This window comes from Bubalus bubalis, chromosome 6 (assembly GCF_019923935.1).
Source record: "Bubalus bubalis isolate 160015118507 breed Murrah chromosome 6, NDDB_SH_1, whole genome shotgun sequence".
NCBI lineage: Eukaryota > Metazoa > Chordata > Mammalia > Artiodactyla > Bovidae > Bubalus > Bubalus bubalis.
The window spans coordinates 35,275,383-35,299,570 of NC_059162.1; the positions used below are offsets into that span (position 1 = coordinate 35,275,383).

At 42.3% G+C, this 24,188-nt stretch overlaps 1 protein-coding gene across 2 annotated transcripts in view; it reads left to right on the forward strand.

Moving 5' to 3' along the window:
- The first annotated feature begins 230 nt into the window (after positions 1 to 230).
- VAV3 (vav guanine nucleotide exchange factor 3) overlaps positions 231 to 24,188 on the forward strand; it is a 643,747-nt gene continuing 619,789 nt past the window's right edge. For both annotated transcript variants that reach the window (XM_044944623.2, XM_044944624.2), the window contains exon 1: positions 231 to 378. The gene's annotated coding sequence lies outside the window, so the exon portion shown is untranslated. The remainder of the gene's footprint in view (positions 379 to 24,188) is intronic.

Sequence of the window (24,188 nt, forward strand, 5' to 3'; positions counted from 1 at the left end):
GACTGCAGACACTTTATTGCACAGACCCTAACAAACATAAATTTTGACCAGAGAAAAACAGAGATTAGGATGGGGAGCAGAAATACTCAGTTCTGGTGTGATGATGGGCCCCCCTAACAGCGTCCACCAGCTGCTCAAACCTGTTTCCCATATCCCACTGATAACAGGAACTGAGAAGTACTGGCCCCACCTCCTTTGCCTCTTCCTGCCTCCTTCCTCTCACCCACCACCCTTTGAGCCGTTTTTCCCTATGATTTTTAAAATTCTTAGTTATCTCTTTTCCCTTGTTTGTTAATTTACTAAAAAACTGCAAGCTGGTCACTCCATAACCTGATGGCTTTGGAGGAAAATGCTCAAGAATTGAAAAAGAAAATCAAGGTAATAAAATTGGCCTTGTTAAATTGTTAATCTTTCACCCTGCCTGAAATTGAGATGAGTTTTTCAGCTCATTTTCCTCAAAATTTGGAAAAATGTTGGTGCTTGAAAAGAAAACACAGAAAGAATCTGGATCTGAGACCTGGTGATATTCTGGTAAATTTTTAGCCAAGGGTTAAATTTTCTCTTCAAATGATCAGGGTTTAGAACTAATAAAACAGATTCTTACAAAAAGTGAGAAAGAAAAGATTATAAATGATTGCCACAAGGCTTGTTCAAAAAGAATAGAACATATTGATATAGATTCCCAGTTTTTATTATTATTATTTATTTTAATTTGGGGAATATTGTTTTTAGTATGTGACACAGATTCTGAAATCTACTTGACATTTAAATAATAAAATTAAATTAAATAGTACTTGATTAGTACTAATGATATTCACCAGGTCTCTCTAGCTGTCTCTCTCTTTAAGCCTTAAAACTTGGCTGTGCATTAGAATCATTTGGGTAGGAGGGCCAGGGAGTGGTGTTTAAAAGTCTTGGGCCATACCCCCCAGACCAATTAAATGAGAATCCCTGGAGGTGAAACACAGGCGCCGGGATTTTTTAAAGCCTCATCCCTCCCCCATTCTCGATGATTCCAGAGCGCAGTCAAGTCTGAGAACCACTGCAGACTGGTTTCCTTCTGATCACTGCGTATAAAGGACATTATTAATGGTTGAGATGAGAGACCTATAGATAAAGAGTAATGTTCTCCAGCCTCCTACACAGAGGAGAACGGGACAGAGGCCTGACAGGATTTGTTGACAGATTAGATAGGGGTTTAAAAGAAATTGTTGAGTACAGGATGACTAAGTTTTTGAACCAAGAAAGATAGGACAGTGAAGTTGCCTTTTATCGAGATGGGAAGAGTATGTTAACACCAAAAGAGATGGACTGAGTGGGAAGGTGGAGAATTGGATTTGGAGAATTTGAAATTTGAGATTCCTATGAGATATCCAAGGTAAAATTCAAGAAGGCATATCTGGAATTCAGGGGACATAGACTTAGACTTTCGGGAGTCATCAGCATCCAGGTGGTATTTAAAGCCAGATCAGATAGTTACAGAAATGAGTACAGATAAGGAGAAGACAAGGGCTGAAGACTGAAGCCTCCCTCTAGTAAGAGTTCAGAGCGATGAGGAGGAAGCAGTCCAGGTGATAAGAAGGAGCAGCAGTGAGACTGGAGGAAAATCTGAAACACGGGCAGCGTTGGATGCCAGGTAAGGTGAGGACTGAGGAGGGATGGAGAGCTTTCCCTCCATGAAGGTCGCTTGGGCAAGGAGAGGAAGAAGATAAGAAAACCCTGTCCTCCCACACTTGATTTTCTCTGGTATGGATGTCCCTGATGTAAGCACCAAGACAGCAGATAGCTTGGTTAATTGAGTAGGTGCCGTGAGAGCACAGACCAGAAAGGAATTGCAGACACTGGAGAGGGAGTTGTTGACGTCAGGATCGCAGAGTCAGAGCAGAGTAAGGGGAAAGGAGGAGATGGACGCGCAGAGAAGTGTGTGGCTTGACAGCCTGGAGGTCCTGGTGAACTCGAAGAACAAAGTTGGTGGGAATGACTGGTATATACATTGAGAGAGGGTGGGTCAAACAGAGATTTTGAGTTATAAATCTGACAGAGAACCAGCTTGGGGAGCTGACAATTTCTTGTGTCCCAGCTAGCTAAAGTCTTTAATGAATGAGAGCACGTGACATGGAAATAGAGAAAAGTGTTGACTACCTAGGGAATAAGTGGTCATGGCAGAGCCTTTGGTGGGATGGGGTTTCACAAGAGATGCTTATGTGGGGAATGGTCTAGAAGTTGAAGTGAGGAGCACACACGTCCCACCTTTCACTTTGTGGAGGGCAAGGGGTGTGTCCTCACGGGAGCAGCAGGAGAGGGGAGGAAGGGAGAGACTGAGGGCGACGTTAGACCTTTATGAGGCTAAAGATTACAGGAAGCTGATGAAAGGGAGAATTTGAAAAGTGTGGAGATAGGACTGTGCTCAGAAGTGACACCTGTCAGTCTCCGTGCCCAGTTGTGGTGGGAAGTGCTCCTTGAAGCTTGTGCTTCCAGGGGTCCTCCTCTGTGGCCTGAGGCAGGGGACCCCTTGGTGGCGATCACGGAGAGAGACAGCTTGTCCAAGCAAAATCATCGATTCACGATGCTAAGAAAGTATGGGGCCATGGTACAAACCCCAAATGTAGGCGTTATGATGGCAGGAGACATAATGGGAGGCACAAGTGGGCGGGGGAGCAGTGAGCATCCTGGAGGCGGAGCAGTGAGCATCCTGGAGGCAGAGCACTGACCTGCTTTTTCGTGAAGTGACTTTTTAATCCAATCCCAATGAGGTCTAGTGTGTGTGGGCATAGTTCATTTACAAGGAATAAGATGAGCGGAAGACAGGGTTTTCAAAGAGGGATATGCAGTAATTACTGCACAATGACAAAATTAGAAAAAATGAAAGGAAATTAAATATTGTAAACTATAGAGGCTTTGCCTTTTAAATCAAGAATAGCCAATTAAGCTGTTATTGTTATGTAATATCTCATGCATTTGTTGTTGAATTACCTCTGGCTGTAGGTACTGTTTCCGTGAAGTTAATTTTTATTCTATTATGAAGAAATAAATCCAGTGAAAGCAAATCTGTCCTCATTGCTATCTACAGGAGGAGGGGCTTGAGCCAAAAGTCTTTCATGGTTTCATATTTTTGGTTTCAATTTAATAAAGAAGAGCCGGAGGGATGAGAAAAGAGGTCAGGTTTTGCCGTTTCCTCTTGAAGTACATAAATAGAACAAAAGGAAGCAGTGAGACGAAGACAATGGTAAAGAACATGAAATCAACCCAGGACATGTTAAATGTTGATGGAAAGCCCAAGCACCGAGGATTTGTGGTACCCCTGAAAATAGAGTAATTAATTCAGCACATTTTTATTGATGTCTGTGCTAGTCTACCAGGGACTACGCTAGGCATTAGACATGCATGAAAACAAATAATGTGTAGCTTTTGTTCTTAGAGCTCACAGTCTATTGAAAAGGCTGACATGAAAAAACAATTTCAATTTAAAGTGATAAGTGCTGTAACGAGTTTGTACAGTGTACAGGGGGAACAACAGATGGGGTGTTGACAAGGCATCTTAGGGGAGATGACATTTTTGCTCAGTCTTTGAAAGATGAAGAGAATTTTGCCACACAGAGAAGATAAGTAGGGGTGTTTCAGAGAGAGCGGGGGAGAGCTAGTGTAAAGACATGTAAGCATGAAGTGGTGTGTTTGGGAAATTGTGAGTTGTTCTATGTGACTGGAGTGTTTGCTGGAGATAATAGCTAGACAGATTAAAACCAGCCAGCATGTGTCATTCTGAGGAGCTGTGTTTAAAAAGAGAGCCACTGGAGGAATTCCATCAGAAGGGATTAACAGGACCTACCAAATCTTTGCAGAAGGTGGATGGGTAGGAGGGGAGTGAATTGGTAGCAGGTACAGACTGAAGGCTTAGTGGCTCAGTGGTAAAGAATCCGCCTGCCAAGGCAGAAGATGTGGGTTTGACCCCTGGGTTGGGACGATCCCCTGGAGAAGGAAATGGAAACCCACTCCAGTATTCTTGCCTGGAGAATTCCATGGACAGAAGAGCCTGGTGGGCTACATACAGTCCATAGGGTCGCAAAGAGTCAGACATGACTGAGCAACTAACACTGTCTCACTCACAAACTGAAGGCAGAGAGACTACACTCTCGTCTTTCATGTCTGCATCCCCAGGGTCAAGAACATTATTTGCTATATGGTTGGTGCTCAACAGATGTTAAATGGAGAATACATGAAGGAAGGCAAGGCAGGACTACTGAGTTGGGGTGGTGGATGCAGGATGTCAAGAAAAGCTGTATGTGAGGGTGGTTGTGTCTCCCTTCCGTCCCTTGCCAGATCCACTCACCCATGCCCCACTGCCCTGCCTACTCATAAAAGCAGAGGGCCCGTGAGGGGACTGAGGAAGAAGGAAGCACCAAAGAGCTGGCATCATAGAACCTGGGGTGAGAGAGGGTCACAAGGGAAGACATGGCCAACACCGTCACATGCAGTGGGAAGCCCAGCACAGACAGGTCCTTGAGCATTGCCAGGACCGAGGTCCCAAGTGCCTGCAGTGAGAGGAGCTCCCGGGAGTGGCAGCAGCAGGCTCCAGGTGGCCATGAAGCAACGACTGGGGGGAGGAAGAGGAGAGCCTGAGGGTGGACATTTGCTCAGAAGGCTGGTCTGTGAAGGGAGGAGTAGGGAGGGAGGAACTTGAGGGGGAGGCAGGATTACAGGGATGCCGTTTTGTTTTGAAAGGGTGATAAGTTTATGAACTTGAGAAAACCCAGCAGAGAGCAGAGGTTCAAGCCAGTGGGTAGAGACAGAATAAGGGAGATGAGTTTGGCTAACTAGGGATAATGAAACATTTTCAGTTTTAAAATTGAAACATTCACTTCAAAAGAATGAAAAATGTCAGTAAGGGCAATAGGGTGGGGTGGAGGAGAGAATGCTGGATGTATGATAGAAGTCCTGGGCTCTAGTCCTTTCTTTGTGACGACCCAACTGTGTGAGCTTCACTGAGCTGTCCACCTGCTCTGAGCCTTCGTTTCACTTTTAAAATGTGTGATGCTCTGTGGAATGGTCTCTTTCAGCCATGAACTCTACAATTCAAAAGTGTTATATGCTTGGTTTTATATATATGTGTGTGTGTATATATATATATGTAAAACAAGGCTTTTCCCCACATAAAATTTGACTCAAGTCTAATTTAGGTATTTTGTTTTTTAAATTTTCACTTTATATTATCTTTAGAAATAAATGAGATTGCGTGTAAGAGGGAATTTTGGAGACATAGGGAGGCCTGGCGAGCTGCAGTCCATGGGGTTGCAAAGAGTCGGACACAACTTAAAGTCTGAACAACAATGAAGTAAAACAGCTAAATTTCTGTTCATTAATAATCACAGTATTCCTGACCCAGGGACCTCACACGGTTTCCCTTTTTTGTATATATTACCCCAGAGTATGATAAAATCTTAGCAGAAGGTGAACTGAAATTAAATTAGCTCCTTATCTAAAAATTTAGATGCCCTGATACAAACCTCTCAAGAATAATAAACTAATAATTTCCCTGCGGATGGTGAAATTATGGTTTGCATAATTATTTCCTCATGATTTAATTGAAAATATTAAAGATTAGGCGCATGCATACCAGGGACTCTAATACAGGATAAAACATTTCCCTCTGTCTCTGCAACCCTTGCAGCCGATAAGGTTTAAATGAAAGCAGAAATGCTCGTGAAAGACATTTCTGCATTTAGATGTGAGTTGGGCCATTCGAGGGTATATTTAAGCACTTGGTCATGAGCCATGAGGTGGAGGCCACTTCCAGGGTTCTGTGGAGAGCAGAGGCCAGCAGCTGTCTTGTCCAGCGTCAGGCTGCAGGATCTGGTAAGGCACCCAAGCATTCACACCTCAGACCTGGCAGCACAGCAATTGACGGGCTTGTTCTCACACCGAGCTTGTAAATAGACCTGCTGCATGGCTCTCTCTGCCACCACTTGAATCCTGTGTTTTAGAGGTATGACAAGTCACTGGCTAGAAACCCAATGGCCATCCTCAGCTTCTTCATTTTTCTCTTCCCCCATGTCCAATGCATTAGTTACTTTCAATTTTGCTGCCTGTGTAGCCTCTCTTCTGGATCCCTTTTGCTCTTACTGTGTTTGTTGCTCTAACTTCAGCTATATCTCCCTCCTTTTTCTCCTACTGCCCAGCTTCACTCCCTTCATATCCACCCTCCATCTGGCTGCCAGGTCTTAAAGATGGCATTCAAGGCCTCCCTGTTTGTTTGGGCCTCTGATGTCTCTAGAGTCTCCTCTCTCACCCCTGTGACTACTTCCATGTCTGGATTCTGGCAAACATTGGTGGTGCCCTTTTTCATCTCGTTGCATTTGGCTTCCACTTGGCCATACTGCCCTTATTCTGCCTTTTTCTGCCTTTTATTCATATTTCTATTCATGTTTTCTATCATCTTCCCTTTGAAAGCTCTCTGTTCCCATCTCTCCAATGAACTATAGAAGGCATGGCCAGTTTCTCTTGTTGCACAGATTAGAGGTTCTACATAGTATCTACAGGTTCAGTTTCACTTGTCTCCACAACTAGATTCTGAGCTTCTTAGTGGCAGGAGACTAGGTCATACTTATCTAGCACATAATAGGTGCTTAATACATACATGTGAAATGAGAGTAAATTTTTTTACTTTCTGTCTTTGCCAGCTATATAATCCTTTCATTTTTATTTTCACAAATATGTTTCTAGTAAAATAGAGAGCTTTTCTTTGGCTTTCATACATATCCTAATAATAATAATAGTAATAATAATTGCTTCCAGTTATTGAATGCTTTGCAAATGACAGGCATCATTCTAAGAATTTTACATACTTTCTCTCCTTTATTCTTCACAACAGCCATGTGAGGGAAGCATTACTGTGTGTATTTCGTGTCCGAAGAAACTTAGCCTTAGAGATGAAGCAACTTGACTAAGGTCTGGCAGCCGACTTTGGAACGTGCCTGCAGATGTGGGTCTCCTGAGAGCAAGGCATATGCTCTCAGTTACCTTGCACCTGCCTCTTACCGATAGTAATTACCATTTGTTGAATGGGTTTGGGAAACATGATCTTTGTCAATTTTTTTTTGGTCAATTGTTTTGAAAAGATATTTTAAAAAATGCATAATATGTGAATACCTTCTCTTACTTAAAAGAAAAACATTGCAGAATCTTTGACCACTCATCCCAAAACCATCCCCCAGCCGGGAGGAAACTACTGTGAGCTGTGTGTAGTCTTCCAGATCTTTCTCTGTGTTTTTACACACACTGCACATACCCACGTTGTACAGTTGACTCTTGAACAATCTGGGTTTGAACTGTTCAGGTCTACTCATATGTGGATTTTTTTTTTCACTACATATGTGGCAAAGAATCTGTAAATATGTACATAAATCTCTGGATGTTTAACCATGGATGTGAGGTCCTGCAGGGGGAGTGGGCACATTTAACCCCTATGTTGATCAAGGGTCAACTGTATTAGTGGGGTCAAAGCAAGCTACTTCAGCAAAGAGGACCCCAAATATAGCTGATTAAAGAAAACCAGACATGTATATTCTCTCACATAATAGTTGCAAGGTGAACAATTCAAGTAGGAAGGTGGCTTTGTCCACACAGCCAATAGCAGACCTTCCTTCTGTTTTTTTCTGTCTTCATGGTTGAAGTTAGGTCAGTCACTTCAGTCGTGTCTGACTCTGTGCGACCCCAGAGATGGCAGCCCACCAGGCTCCCCCGTCCCTGGGACTCTCCAGGCAAGAACACTGGAGTGGGTTGCCATTTTCTTCTCCAATGCACGAAAGTGAAAAGTAAAAGGGAAGTCACTCAGTCGTGTCCGGCTCTTAGCGACCCCATGGACTGCAGCCTACCAGGTTCCTCCATCCATGGGATTTTCCAGGCAAGAGTACTGGAGTGGGGTGCCATTGCCTTTTCCGGAAGTTAGGTCAGAGATAGCTCCAAATCCCATTGTCAGGAAGATGCCTAGAGGAGCTTACACCTGTGTTCTCAGGAACAGACCTACAAATGCACACCTTCACTTTCCACTGATGCTCCATTGGTGGATTATGACCATTTGAAATCTAAAAAAAAATTCTGTCAAATGACTTTCCATTCAGGGGAGCTGTACCTATTTACATGGTTGCCAGCTGTATATGAGAGTCTTTGTTTCCTAAATCCTCATTACCACTTGATACTATTAGTTTTTTTTAAATTTTACCAGTCAAAACAATGGGGAATCTTTTTCTTACTGATTTGTAAGTCTCTCTCCATAATAGACTCTAATCTTTTATTGGGGATATATATATACCAGACAGCTTTTCTCTCTCTCTAACTTGTCTGTTGACATTGTTTGTGGTTGGGTTTCTCAACCTTGGCACTATTGACAGATTGGGCTGGATAAGCCTCCATTGTGAAGTCTGTCTTTTACATTGTAGGATGTTTAGCAGCAGCCCAGGCCTCAATGCATTTAGATGCCAGTATTATCCCACCTCACTTTCCAAGTTTGGGCAGGTGAAAATGTATTGCCAAGCGTCCCCCAGGGGGCAAAGCTTAAATATTAGTACAATTAAATTAAAAGTGCTTTTTATTATGATTTTGCTTTTTTACATCTTAAGAAAGCCTTTGCTACTCCCAAATAGCATAGCTATCCTCTTTTATTTTCCTCTAGTGTTTTTATAGTTTATTATTCTTTGAAGATTAGTTAAGCCTTTAATGCCCTGGAAATTGTGTAAAATGGGACATGGAGATCTGTAGCAGAGCCAGCTTCTGTGCCACTCCAGGTCTCCCTGGCTCGGTCTGGATCTGGCCACCTACCCTGTTTTCCTGGTCAGAGTGACCCTGGTGATGGCTCTCTTTGCTCTCATGGTCATAACGCCGTGGCCACTGAGGCCGTAGACTAAGGTGTTCTTACTTGGCACTGACTGAGGAAAGTCCATCATACCTGTACCCTGATTAGATGGGACCTGGGAGGGGGCTTGGACGTCTCCAGGGGCTGCCTGGCAGGACACACAACCAGGCAGTGTGAGGGGGTCAAAGCTCCAGCAGGTGGATTCCTACCAAGACAGAGAAGAGAGGAAGGCGAAGGTCAGCCTTTAGATGGCTTGCCATCCTCCTCCAAGGAGTTCTGAGACACAGCGGTTTCATACTGAGTTTTTGGAGACATCCTGCAAGACTAAGCAGTGAGCAGTATTGGTTGCAAAGCTGTGGCTCTCACCTCCCTGTATTTGTTCTCTCTCCTTCCTGAAATACAGAGTTAGCATGTAGGCATTTCCCAGGTCTATCTGAAGTCAGAATTCCACTAGCATTTACCTCATATCCATAGCCAATTTCCCTGCTGCTGCTAAGTCGCGTCAGTTGTGTCCAACTCTGTACACGTGTCCACCAGGCTCCGCGGTCCCTGGGATTCTCCAGGCAAGAACACTGGAGTGGGTTGCCACTTCCTTCTCCAATTCGTGAAAGTGAAGTTGCTCAGTTGTGTCCGACTCTCAGTGACCCCATGAACTGCAGCCTACCAGGCTCCTCCGTCCATGGGATTCTCCAGGCAAGAGTACTGGAGTGGGGTGCCATTGCCAATTTCCCTACTTTTATGCAATTCTCCCTCCCTTTTATTCAATCTGAGAATGATTTTTTGCTGTAACAAAATTGCAACTAAAAGTAGCAGGGCTGGGGCTTCCCTGGAGGTCCACTGGTTAAGACTTTGCCTTCCTATGCAAGTGATTAAGGTTTGATCCCTGTTTGGGGAGCTAAGATCCCATATGCATTGTGGCCAAAAAACCGACACATAAACCAGAAGCAATACTGTAACAAATTCAGTAAAGACTTAAAAAGAATAATCCATGTCAAAAAAAATCTTAAAGAAATAGCAGGACTATGACTGGGGTGAAGTAACTGAGGGACTTGCCTTGGGTGTAGATTTGAGACAGGGCACAAAAGAAATAATAAAATCAGTAACAAAGATTAATATCATTCAAATGCAATGTTTTTACTTTGTCTTTTTCACCTCAACTTTTTAAATTAATTTATTTATTTTTAATTCATTGGTGATTGGTTTACAGTATTGGTTTTATTTCTGTCATACATCAACATGAATTAATCAGGTGTACATATGTCCCCCTCCCTCCTGAATCTCCCTCCCACCCACCACCTAATCCCCTCCTTCTAGGTTTTTACAGAGCCCCAGTTTGAGTTTCCGGAGTCATAGTGCAAATTCCCATTGGCTATCTATTTACATATGTTATTGTATATGCATCCTTGCTACCCTCCCGGTTTATCTCACCCTCTCCCTATAAAACCACAATGAATAAAATATTGAAATTTTAAATGAAGTCAGAATCTTATCTTACATTTGCTCAATTTATGCACTTCCCCTAATCCTGGGAGAATTTTGTAATGAGTAATATGTTTTCCTTTGTGACCACATGGACTGCAAGATGCCAGGCTTCCCTGTCCTTCACTATCTATCAGTGTTTGCTCAAACTCATGTCCATTGAGTTGGTAATGCCATCCAACTATCTCATCCTCTATCACCCCCTTCTCCTCCTGCCCTCAATCTTTCTCAGCATCAGTGTCTTTTTCAATGAGTCAGTTCTTTCCACCATGTGGCCAAAGTATTGGATTTTCAACTTCAGTCAGTCCTTCCAATGAATATTCAGGGTTGATTTCCTTTAGGATTGACTGGTTTGATCTCCTTGGAATCCAAGGGACTCTCAAGAGTCTTCTCCAGCACCACCGTTTGAAAGCATCAATTCTTTGGTGCTCAGCTTTCTTCATGGTCCAACTCTTGCATCTGCATGTGACTAGTGGAAAAGTAGCTTTAACTATGTGGATCTATTTTGGCAAAGTGATGTTTCTACTTTTGAATATGCTATCTAGGTTGGTCATAGCTTTTCTTCCAAGGAGCAACTGTCTTTTAATTTCATGGCTGCAGTCACCATCTGCAGTGATTTTGGGGCCCAAGAAAATAAAGTCTGTCACTGTTTCCATTGTTTCCCCATCTATTTTCCATGAAGTGATGGGATTGGATGCCATGATCTTAGTTTTCTGAATGTTGAGTTTTAAGCCAGCTTTTTAACTCTCCTCTTTCAATTTCATCAAGAGGCTCTTTAGTTCTTCTTTGCTTCCTGCCATTAGGGTGGTGTCATCTGCATATCTGAGGTTATTGATATTTCTCCTGGCAGTCTTGATTCTAACTTGTGCTTCATCCAACCTGGCATTTCGCATGATGTACTCTGCATATAATTTAAATAAGCAGCGTGGCAATATACAGCCTTGATGTACTCCTTTCCCAATTTGGAACCAGTCCATTGTTCCACATGGACTGTTGCTTCTTGACCTGCATACAGGTTTCTCAGGAGGCAGGTAGGGTGGTCTGGTATTCCCATCTCTTTAAGAATTTTCTACAGTTTGTTTTGATCCACACAGTCAAAGTCTTTAGTGTAGTCAATGAAGCAGAAGTAGATGTTTTTCTGGAATTCTCTTACTTTTTGTATGATCCAAAGGATGTTGGCATTTCAATCTCTGGTTCCTCTGCTTTTTCTAAATCCAGCATGTAAGTTCTCTGAACTCTGGAAGTTCTCTGTTCCAATACTGCTGATGTCTAGCTTGAAGGGTTTAAGCATAATCTTGCCAGCATGTGAAATGAATGCAGTTATGTTATAGTTTGAACATTCTTTGGCATTACCCTTCTTTGGGGTTGGAATAAAAATTGATCTTTCCAACCCTGTTGAATTTTCCAAATTTGCTGGCATATTGAGTGCAGCACTTTCACAGCATTTAGGATTTGAAATAGCAAAACTGGAATTCCATCACTTCCACTTTCTTTGTCCATAGCAAAAACTTCCTAAGGCCCACTTGAATTCACACTCCTACATGTCTGGCTCTAGGTGAGTGATCACACCATTGTGGTTAACTGGGTCATCAAGACCTTTTTTGAACAGTTCTTCTGTGTATTCTTGCCACCTCTTTTTAATATCTTCTGTTAGGTCCATAGCATTCTGTCCTTTATTGTGCCCATCTTTGCATGAAATGTCCCCTTCAGTTCAGTTCAGTTCAGTCGCTCAGTCATATCCAACTCTTTGCGACTCCATGAATCACAGCACGCCAGGCCTCCCTGTCCGTCACCAACTCCCGGAGTCTACTCAAACTCATGTCCATCGAGTCGGTGATGCCATCCAGCTATCTCATCCTCTGTCATCCCCTTCTCCTCCTGCCCCCAATCCCTCTCAGCATCAGGGTCTTTTCCAATGAGTCAACTCTTTGCATGAGGTGGCCAAAGTATTGGAGTTTCAGCTTTAGCATCAGTCCTTCCAATGAACATCCAGGACTGATCTTTAGGATGGACTGGTTGGACGTCCTTGCAGCACTCTAATATTCTTGAAGAGATCTCTAGTCTTTCCTATTTTATTGTTTTCCTCTATCTTTGCGTTGATCACTTAGGGGGCCTATCTTATCTCTTCTTGCTATTCCTTGGAACTCTGCATTCAAATGTGTGTATCTTACCTTTTCTCCTTTGCCTTTAGCTTCTGTTTTCTCCACTATTTGTAAGGCCTCCTCAGACAACCATTTTTCCTTCTTGTATTTCTTTTTCTTTGGGATGGTTTTTGGTCACTGCCTCCTATACAGTGTTATGAACCTCCATCCATAATTCTTCAGGCATTCTGAAGAACTATTTGTTGAGTCATTCTTGAATCTATTTGTTACTTCCACTATATAACCATAAGAGATTTGATTTAGGTTATACCTGAATGACCTAGTGGTTTTCCCTACTTTCTTCAATGTAAGCCTGAATTTTGCAGACTTACAAAATCATGATCTGAGCCAATCTTGTTTTTGCTGATTGTATAGAGCTTTTTCATCTTTGGCTGCAAAGAATATAATCAATCTGATCTCAGTATTGACCATCTGGTGATGTCCATGTGTAGAGTTGTCTCTTGTGTTGTTGGAAGAGGGTGTTTGCTATGACCAGTGAATTCTCTTGATAAAACTCTGTTAGCCTTTGTCTTGCTTCATTTTTCACTCCAAGGCCAAACTTGCCTGTTACTCCACTTATCTCTTGACTTCCTACTTTTGCATTCCAGTCACCTATGATGAAAAGGACATCTTTTTTTGGTGTTAGTACTAGATGGTCTTGTAGCTCTTCATAGAACCATTCAACTTCAGCTTCTTTGGCATTAGTTTTTGGGGCATAGACTTGAATTACTGTGATGTTGAATGGTTTGCCTTGGAAAGAAACCAAGATCATTCTATCATTTTTTGGATTGCACCCAAGTACTGCATTTCAGACTCTTTGGTTGATTATGAGGGCTACTCCATTTCTTCTAAGGGTTTCTTGCCCACAGTGGTAGATATAATGGTCATCTGAGTTAAACTCACCCATTCCCATCCATTTTAGTTCACTGACTCCTAAAATTTTGATGTTTATTCTTGCTATCTCCTGTGTGATCACATCCAACTTACCTTGATTCATGGACCTAACATTCCAGGTTCCTATGCGATATTGTTCTTTATAACATCAGACTTTACTTTTACTACCAGACCCATGAGTAATATAATGCTAAGAAATTACTGTATTACATGACAAGAAATCCATAGGAAGAAAACGGTAGGCTCCAGGCATCTTACAATCGTCAACTCCGTTGTGCCATTGAGGCCGCAGATTCCTTTCTCCTTCTATTGTGCTATCTTCACTGTCAGCTTAGCCCAAGGCAAGTGTTCCACGGGATTGTAATTTGCAGTAACATCCCAGAAATTACATTCAGAGGGGACACACCTGCTCGTGTAATTCTACTCATTGTGTTTTGGACAAAAAAAGGAGAGCCTTTGTGTAAATTAACTCAGTGATATGTTTTCTTCCTGACATCTAATTTAGCTTCCTTGAGGGAGCTTGAGTTTGGGGTCAGGAATAATGACGGGAAAAGTAGAGACTTAATTTTGTGATTCTGGGGAGACACTCCAGACAGAAGAGATCTGGGTGGCCTCTGGGAAGCTGAAAGTGCAAGAATACTGGGAACTTTGGGCAGGAGACGAGGTGCCAGAAGGAAGGAGGAGAATAAGAAGGAGGCTGAGGATTGACTGCTATAGAGTATGTAGGACCTGCCTACTCCCTCCTCGCCCTTCAGGACCTCGGATAAGGGTCTCAGGTCTAGACAAACTTGACCTTCAGACTGTGGCCACTGTCTCACTTGATCCAGTGAGTGGCTCCATTGACATTTACTTGGGAACCTGGGGACACTTCCCAAGCTGGCTAGACAGGGGCCTGGAAGCTCGCTCTCTCTCTCTCTATGTGTGCCTTTCTGTCTCTGATGGCACTCTAACTGGTATCAGCCTGGTTTACAACATGAAAACCTCATTTTCTTTGTTTTTTGACAGCTGCGGCAGCCCAGACCAGGTGTGGAGGGCCCTCTCTTGGTCACCTGTCACACTGTGGTGTGACACTGTCACACTAAAAAGGGCTGGCCCTTTATAGGCTGAGCATCATGACCCCAGCCTGGGGTTCACCAGATTGTTGGCTAGCTGATTGCTGATCTGATGGAGGTGGGTCTTTCCAGGATGAAATGATGTATCTGGCCTTGTACTTAATCCATGGCCCAGCTCATTCTTCCCCACGTGAGGGGAATGGGAGGAAGTAACTTATTTGATTGACTTCAGAAGGAACCTGACATGTTGGACCCAGCCAGCCTCCCTCCACTTTCACTCTTTTGGAGTTGCTCATCCATAGAATAGGCTTAGAGATCAAATTGCCAACCTCTGCTGGATCATCGAAAAAGCAAGAGAGTTCCAGAAAAACATCTATTTCTGCTTTATTGACTATGCCAAAGCCTTTGACTGTGTGGACCACAATAAACTGTGGAAAATTCTGAAAGAGATGGAAATACCAGACCACCTGATCTGCCTCTTGAGAAACCTGTATGCAGGTCAGGAAGCAACAGTTAGAACTGGACACGGAACAACAGACTGGTTCCAAATAGGACAAAGAGTACATCAAGGCTGTATGTTGCCACCCTGCTTATTTAACTTATATGCAGAGTAGGTCATGAGAAACACTGGGCTGGAAAAAGCACAAACTGGAGTCAAGATTGCCAGGAGAAATATCAATAACCTCAGATATGCAGATGACACCACCCTTATGGCAGAAAGTGAAGAAGAACTAAAAAGCCTCTTGATGAAAGTGAAAGAGGAGAGTGAAAAAGTTGGCTTAAAGCTCAGCATTCAGAAAACGAAGATCATGGCATCTGGTCCCATCACTTCATGGGAAATAGATGGGGAAACAATGGAAACAGTGTCAGACTTTATTTTTTGGGGCTCCAAAATCACTGCAGATGGTGACTGCAGCCATGAAATTAAAAGACGCTTACTCCTTGGAAGGAAAGTTATGACCAACCTAGATAGCATATTCAAAAGCAGAGACATCACATTGCCAAAAAAGGTCCGTCTAGTCAAGGCTATGGTTTTTCCAGTAGTCATGTATGGATGTGAGAGATGGACTATGAAAAAAGCTGAGCGCTTAAGAATTGATACTTTTGAACTGTGGTGTTGGAAAAGACTCTTGAGAGTCCCTTGGACTGTAAGGAGATCCAACCAGTCCATCCTAAAGGAGATCAGTCCTGGGTGTTCATTGGAAGGACTGATACTGAAGCTGAAACTCCAATACTTTGGCCACCTCATGTGAAGAGTTGACTCATTGGAAAAGACCCTGATGCTGGGAGGGACTGGGGGCAGGAGGAGAAGGAGATGAGAGGATGAGATGGCTGGATGGTATCACCGACTCGATGGACATGGATTTGGGTGAACTCTGGGAGTTGGTGATGGACAGGGAGGCCCGGTGTGCTGTGATTCATGGTGTTGCAAAGAGTCGGACACAACTGAGTGACTGAACTGAACTGAATCTGATTTCTGCCATACTCCATGTGGCCTGATCCATTCAGGAAGGCCTCTGATTGTTCAACTTGGGGTGAGGAGTGGGTAAGTCTCTGGTTAGTCACTGGTAAGTCTCTTCATTCTGGAGGCCTTAGTAAGTCCATCCACATCCATATGCTCATATGTGGATGTAGTTACACATCCACACCATATGCTCCAGTCCAATTACATTAGAAATAAGGCTGTCTGATGACTTCCCCCTCACCTCAATGACTCGGAATTATTGACCCCTAAAATCCTAACCCTAAAATGAAATTTATTCCAAAAGAGAGAGAGGTACATAAAGCATCTACTTTCACAGGAAACTTTAAATTTGCTCATTCATTCAACAGATACTTAATAAGTGCATACTAGGTGTGCAGTGTGGTGCTTGGTGCTGGATATGTTGTGGTGACCAAATCCAGCATCACAGAGGTAATAACCAGTGTGTGTGTGTGTTGGGAGTGGTAATGCGGAGTAAGGTCAGTAAAGAGAGAAATCCCTAAATTAGTTTATGACAAATGTTAAGGAATTTTACTATGAAGGAAAAGTGCTATAAGAGTCACTAGTTCTCAGCCAGATCAGTCTGCCCACACATAGCCTCAAAGACACCCTCCCACATCCCATTTCCCATTAGGCAGAGGGCGACAGACAAAGCAAGCACTGGAAATACCCTTATGTGTCCCCGGGGTAGATACACAAGTTATAGTAGTTCTAGGTTACAGAAGTATCTTTAATTAGAGATGTTAAATTGCCAAATTAAGAGAAGAGGGAACACCCACCAAAAAGAAAAGAGCATTGCATCAAGGAAGTAATTGCTTAATCACCCCATGCTGTCCTACACTTTTAAGAATAGGAACATGAATGTGTTTTGGTTCAGAGCAGGCATCAGGCTCCTCTTAGAAGTCGGGTACAGTTCTTAAGCTGTTCTTTAAAGCGTGTGGGTGTGGAGTGAGGCCCCAAAGATGCAGGGAGACCTCCTATTGAAAAATATCTTTCCAGTGTTCCCACAAATGAGAAATTTTTCCTGATTTACAAATAACTGGTTCTAAAGGTTATGTTAATAATTTTTTGTATAAATTAAGATAATCTGCATTGGGATACTAGCAATTTTATTTGAGAAACTGAGGCAGTAATAAAGAGTGTTGTTTACTGAGAATTGAACTGACTGATTTCCAGAAATTATCTGGTAAGAAGTTTGAGGTGTGCTTATTCCAGTGGGTTTTGAGAAGGTAAGTGGCTTGCTGAAGGTTGTGATTGGAACCCAGAATATTTAAAAAAATTTTTTTAATTTAAATTTATTTATTTTAATTGGAGGCTAATTATTTTTTTTTTATTTGGGTATGCCACGTCTTAGCTGTGGCATGTGGGATCTAGTTCCCTGGCCAGGGAACAAACTCAGACCCCCTGCACTGGGAGCGCAGAGTCTTAGCTGCTGAACCACCAGAGAAGTCCTAGAATCCAGGACAATCTGACTCAGAGTCAATGCTTTAGTCTCATGGAGCATTTTGGGGAAGGAAGGGAGAGAGTATCTCTGCGATATGAGAGGGAGATGGAACAATTATTAAGTCAGATGTGTGTGTGTGTTTGTTAGTTGCTGAGTCGTGTCCGACTCTTTGAGACCCCATGGATTGTAGCCCACCAGGCTCCTCTGTCTATAGGATTTTCTAGGCAAGAATACTTGAGTGAGTAGCCATTCCCTTCTCCAAGGGATTTTCCTGTCCCAGGGATCAAACCCAGGTCTCCTGCATTGCAGGCTGATTCTTTACTCTTTGAGCCACTGAGGAAGCCCATTAAGTCAGGTAACTGCAGTTTACTGGGTACATACTCTTCTCAAACCACCCAATATACTATAGTAACTTTTACCCTCTCAACAACCCAAAAAGGGGGCAGGGTAGTATGTGATCCTCACTTTACAGATGAGAAAAGGGAGAGTGAAGAAGTTTGCATGATATGCTCAAAGTTATGCATCTTCTAGGTCCAGAAGGCAGCTTGGGTTGCCAGATAAAATGGTACCACTGCATTCCATCCCTAGGGCTGAAAACTGCTGGTGCTTTTGAGAGGACATGCCGTTAGAGGCAGGAAGTAGCCTCAGGTTCGTGATCTGGGCATAAAGTACCTTGGGAAGCAATTGAAACCCAAGAACTAGAATTCTGTTAAGTTTATTTTCCTACTCCGAATGTGTTATATTTATATATGGAATTAGCTGAGAATCACATTTAGAGTTTAATGCATACCTCTTCCATGGGGAACTTTGGGTGTATTGCAGGAACTCAGTTTACACTGGTAGTTCTTAACCCTGCAGGGAGGGGAGGGAAGAAGAAGCAGGAGGAGAAGATTCTGATAGAGTCAGGTGGTCTCTCTGGCTGCCTGAGAGTGGACTAGTCTGGACATATGTTAGCTTTGCTTCATCTTCCCCAGGCCCCCAATTTCTCCCAAAATGGCGTGAAACCAACCACCTCAAGTTGCTTGGTGTTATTCTGTCAAAGTCATCAGAAGAACCCCATGTTTGAGTCACTAATGAGCATGAGCCCCCAGGAGGTATGGAGGGGACCATTAGTCTCTTTTTAAAAATGTAGTAATCTTCTGGGGAGAAATAATCTGTGTTGTGGAAGATTTTCATGGGGACTAAACCCTGAAACACAGAGTCAGGGTGGACTCAGGAGTTTGCTGCCACAGGCTGGGGCAGATGAGCTCCTATCGCTGTTGCTGTTGAGTGTGTGTTAGTCATGCAGTCGTGTCCGACTCTTTGCGACCCCATGGACCGTTGCACTCCAGGCTCCTCTGTCCATGGGATTCTCCAGGCAAGAATACTGGAGTGGGTTGCCTTGCTGCTGAAAGCTAAGCCCAATTTACATTGCTCCAACTACCGCCTCAATCCATTCTTCGTGAACTCCCCAGAAAGCCCCAGGTGCTCTTGCCATACTACTCAAGTCCCAGGAAATGGTTTGGGTTCCCCAACTTCGCCTTGGTGTGTAGATGCAAACTGAATGTGATGCCAGGCCATATGCACAAATTTAGAAGGTTAATGAACTGTTTCAGGAAGTAGAATTAGGCATGCTAATAAGTCCTTAAGTGAAACACAAGTTAGGCTGTTTGATGAAAAAGGGCTTTGCTGACAACTTCATTAAACTTATATGAGGAAGTGAGTCAAGCATTTCAGCAGAGGAAATCCAGTAGACAGTGGGCAGGAAACTATAGGAACACCAGCAAGGTTTAGAGACATGTGAACACGAAGCATAGTTCATAGGATTAGAATAATTGACTTTGGGATGGATGCATGCCATTACATAGAGTTAATGAGGCTTTGTTTATTCACTCATTTAAAATAATTTGTGGAGCTATTTTTTCATCCCAGGTCCTGTACTAGATAAGGAAAATCTAGTACAACGAAATCTCAATATTTACATAGTTTAATGGTTAACATTATCAGGAGTTTTTAAGAGAACTATATAGGCTAGTGGACAATTTGAGCAAGTATTCTTGTTTTTTTGAATTCTGAAACATTTAGTCAAAGTGCATAAACACAAATGTACCTTTTAATGAAAAATAAGAAATACCTGCAGATCTATGGCCCAGATTAAGGAACAGAACATTACTGAAACCTCAGAAGCCTCCAATACCTTGGGGAAAATACCTTCCCAATTCAATTCTCTTCTCAGCCCCAACCAAACACAGATACTCAAAAATTTGCTTTAAGTAGTCTCTTCCTAGTTCTTTTCCTTTTGTATGTTTTTCTGAACAATATTTTGGAAATCTGTTAAGTGTGTACATGATTCTAAAGGTCATTTTGATAAGAATTATCTTCAGTATGATATTAAATCTTTCTCACTAGGAATAGGGCATGTTTCTCCATTTCTTTAGATCATTCACACTCTTGCAATAAAGTTTTACATTTTTTCTATAAAAAGATGTACATCTTTTGTTAAGTTTTCCCCTAGCTAAATGTATTTTTTTAAGTATATTAAAATGTATCTATTAAAAATTATTATTTCTGACTGGTTTTTGAGGGTGCAGAGCAATGTGATGGACATTTTCATGGGGATTTTGTCTGATTTGTAGCTGTTTTTGAATTTATATGTGGACAGTCATATGATATGCAGATATTGGCCTATTTATTGCTTTCAAATCCTTTAAAAAATATTTTTCTTACCTTACCTGTAGTCTAAGATCTCTAGTACAATGTTAAATAGAAGTTATGGTAAATAGGCATCTGTGTCTTGGGCCAGTCAGTGACTGAGAGTGAAATTTTAAAGGTTTTAAAATTTTATCTGTATTTATATATTTGTTTTTATTAACATATAATTGACTTACAATATTGTATTAGTTTCAGGTGTACAGCATAGTGATTTGATGTCCTCTTACATTACAAAATGATCACCATAATAAGTTTAATTACCATCTATTACTATACAAAGTTATAATAATATTATTAACCACATCCCTGTGTTGTGCATTATATCCCCATGACTTATTTATTCTATAACTGGAAGTCTGTACATCTTAATCCACCTGTTTTGTCCATCTCCATACTATCTCTTCTCTGGTGACCACATCTCTTCTTTGTATCTATGAGTCTCTCCCTGTTTTGTTACGTTTATTAGCTTTTAGAGTTCACATGTAAGTGAAATCTTACAGTATTTGTTCTTTCTTTAAAATTAAAAAAAAATTTTTTTTGACCATACCACATGGCACGTGGAATCGTAGTTTCCTGAGCAGGGATTGAACCCACGCCCCATGCACTGGAAGTGTGCCATCTGAACCACTGGACCACCAGGGAAGTCCCGGTATTTGTCCTGAAACCACTGCTTTAAGTATGGTTGGCTATTGGTTATTTTTAGATACCTTTCAATAAGTTAGAGACTGTTTCTAGTTTCTTAAGGTTTTCAAAAATAATAAATGGATATTGAATTTTATTAAATTCTTATATCTGAAAGTGAAAAGTATTAGCTGCCTAGTCATGTGTGACTCTTTGTGACCCCATGGACTGTAGCCTGCCAGGCTCTTCTGTCCATGGGATTCTCCAGGCAAGAATACTGGAGTGGGTCGCCATGCCCTTCTCCAAGGGATCTTCCTGAACCAGGGGTCAAACCCAGATCCCTTCTCCAAGGGATCTTCCTGAACCAGGGGTCAAACCCAGATCTCTGGCATTGCAGGCAGATTCTTGACCACTTGAGCTACTTGGGAAGCCCCTCTTAAATGTACTGAAATAATATTTAGGTTAATCATATTTAATTTTAGGTCAAACTTTCATTCCTGAGAAGGAAATTAACTTGATTATGTTACATTATCATTTTATAAAGTTTGGGATTCAGGGTTACAATATTCTCCTTAGGATATTCTTTTGTTCTTAAGTAGAGCCTAACTTGGTGATCAGAGAAGGCAATGGCACCCCACTCCAGTACTGTTGTCTGGAAAATCCCATGGGCAGAGGAGCCTGGTAGGCTGCAGTCCATGGGGTCACGAAGAGTCGGACACGACTGAGAGACTTCACTTTGACTTTTCACTTTCATGCATTGGAGAAGGAAATGGCAACCCACTCCAGTGTTCTTGCCTGGAGAATCCTGGGGACGGGGGAGTCTGGTGGGCTGCCGTCTATGGGGTCGCACAGAGTCGGACACAACTGAAGCAACTTAGCAGCAGCAGCAACTTGGTGATCAGCTCCCTTTCTTGTATTGTCTTTGTCTGGGATAGGTATGGAATTATGGTAGCCTGAAAATATGAATTGTGGAGGGGGAATAATTTTTTTATGTGCTTTGGAAGAATTAATGTAAGATTACAATGATTTTTTATAAGAATGTTTTGATGGAATTTGACTGTGAATTTCTCTGAATCTAGTTTTCTTTGTGTCTCTGTTAATCGCTCAGTCATGTTCTACCCTTTGCCACCCAGAGAACTACAAACTACAAAGTTTTCTTTGTAGAAAGGTTTTAAAATATTGATTAAATTTATTTGATAATTGTGAGAATATTTGGGTTTTCTATTTCTTCAGTTATTGTTGGTAAGGACTTTCCCACCTAGGGATTGATTTGTTCCATATGGTTTTCAAATTTACAAAAAGCTGTTTATCACATTCTCTTTTTGGAATCTGTGTTTAAAAAATAGCCCCAAATCCCAGATAAGCACATTATCTTTACCCTGAGCCATTGTTCCAATGAGAGAATTTACTGGTTATTACACTGCTGATTCAACCTCAACTGACAGCCTCTACTATCATTTTGAAAGTAGCCATGACTAATTCAGATGTCCCTACCTTGACTAGGTATTTGCCCCAAAGCTGAGTTTTAATTGGCCTTTGTTGTACCAAAACTTCCTGAATGTTATCTTACCCCATGGTTGAGAGACACTGTACAAATCCCTCAGTTTGTGGACTCTGTTCTTTCTTGCCCTTTTCTGCAAACCTGCCAAATTTCTGTGAGCTCCTATCTTCCCCCTGGCAACTTGCTGAATGCAGCCAATTGTAACTAAAACCTATGACTAACATTTTGCTTTTTGAACTCTTCCCCTAGGGTTATAAATTCACTAGATACATCTTCCAGATTACTTCAGTGACAGTTCTACCAAATGCTTCCCATTGCATGCAACTGATTGCCATTCTAGTTTCTAATTACTTTCCCTGTTACTCAGTTCAGTCACTCAGTGTGTCTGACTTTTTGCCATCCCATGGACTTCAGCACGCCAGGCCTCCCTGTCCATCACCAACTCCCAGAGTCCACTCAGACTCATGTACATCAAGTTGGTGATGCCATTCAACCATCTCATCCTCTGTTGTCCCCTTCTTCTCCTGCCTTCAATCTTTCCCAGCATCAGGGTCTTTTCAAATGAGTTAGCTCTTCGTATCAGGTGGCCAAAGTATTGGAGTTTCAGCTTCAACATCAGTCCTTCCAATGAACATTCAGGACTGATTTCTTTTAGAATGGACTCCTTGCAGTCCAAGGGACTCTCAAGAGTCTTCTCCAACACCACAGTTCAAAAGCATCAATTCTTCAGCGCTCAGCTTTCTTTATAGTCTAACTCTCACATCCATACATGACTACTGGAAAAGGACATTACTCAGGAAAGGACATTACTAAGCCAATGTCCCCTATTGAGGGTTTTTTGTTATCAGCAGAGTCCTTCAAAGTGGTAGAATACCAATTTCTGTGTCTTTCAAACTAAGCCTGGGTTCTGCTGTAGTACCAAATGACTTCAGAATGTCGGGGGCTTCACACAGCTTTGAGAGGTCAGTGTAGGTGGGCAGAGGCTTTCCACCTCATGGTCACTCCTTGACAGGCGCTGCCAGGATGACAGCAGTAAGGGAAGGGTGGCTGCGCTGGTCACTTGCATGCTTGCTCGTGGCCCTTTTCTCGGCCCCTCCCCTGCTTTGCTCTGTCACGTAGGGAGCTGACACCTAAGGCCTGTTTCATGGGTTCCCATGTTGGCTGGCTTCCTCATGGTTCTGTCAGTGGGAGACACTAGAGGGCAATTCCTGGGTATCTGAGATTCTGAAAGACAGAGACTACTGTCCTCTTCCACCCCCAATGTGTCATATTTGCCCCAAGATTCGTAGCCCATGAGGGTTCCTCATGGTTACACTCATTCTCAGGTCTGCTTCCCAGCTTTCCACTTGGGTGGGGAATCTTTGGTGGTGAGCATTTGCCAGCATTTTTAGCTTGTCCAATTTAGTTTCAGGGTGAGTTTCGGAGAGAATCAATAATTTCATGATGCTGCCATCATTCTTTTTCAGGAATTCCCCTGGGGCCACTTTAAATTTGAATTTTTGGATCACAGAGTTGATGTGAACTTACACTGTGAGCCCATGAGAGAGAGCCCTCTGGTTATGATATCTTAAGTGGAATTTTTTCCTCTTCCAGCCAGCATACAGGTGGAGGTAGATTGCTCCTTCCAGCAGAGAGAGGTTTGGTTTCATTACTTTTTTCCTGGGGGGTGTGGACCTTTGCCATCTCAACCTGGTACAGAAGTCTTCTATTTGATACCCTACCTTGGGTAGTATCTGGGGTTTTCCTTTCTACCATGCATCCTGCAGATTTATTGAATGTGTTTCCAGAATTAGCACAAACCCTCGAGGCTAGTTTCATACTTGCTTACCACTTGGAGTTCCTGCTCTCATTTCATTTCTGGATTATATATACTCCTGTGAATGTGACTCAGAAGCATTCAAAGTATTCTAAGAAACATTTTATCCTGCATTTTAGTTAATTCAATTGTGAGATTGTTCAGAGTATCTAATCTGTCCATAATGCCAGAAAATGAAGCCTACTTCTAGTCTTTACTTTTTATTCTTTCTGTAGCACCAG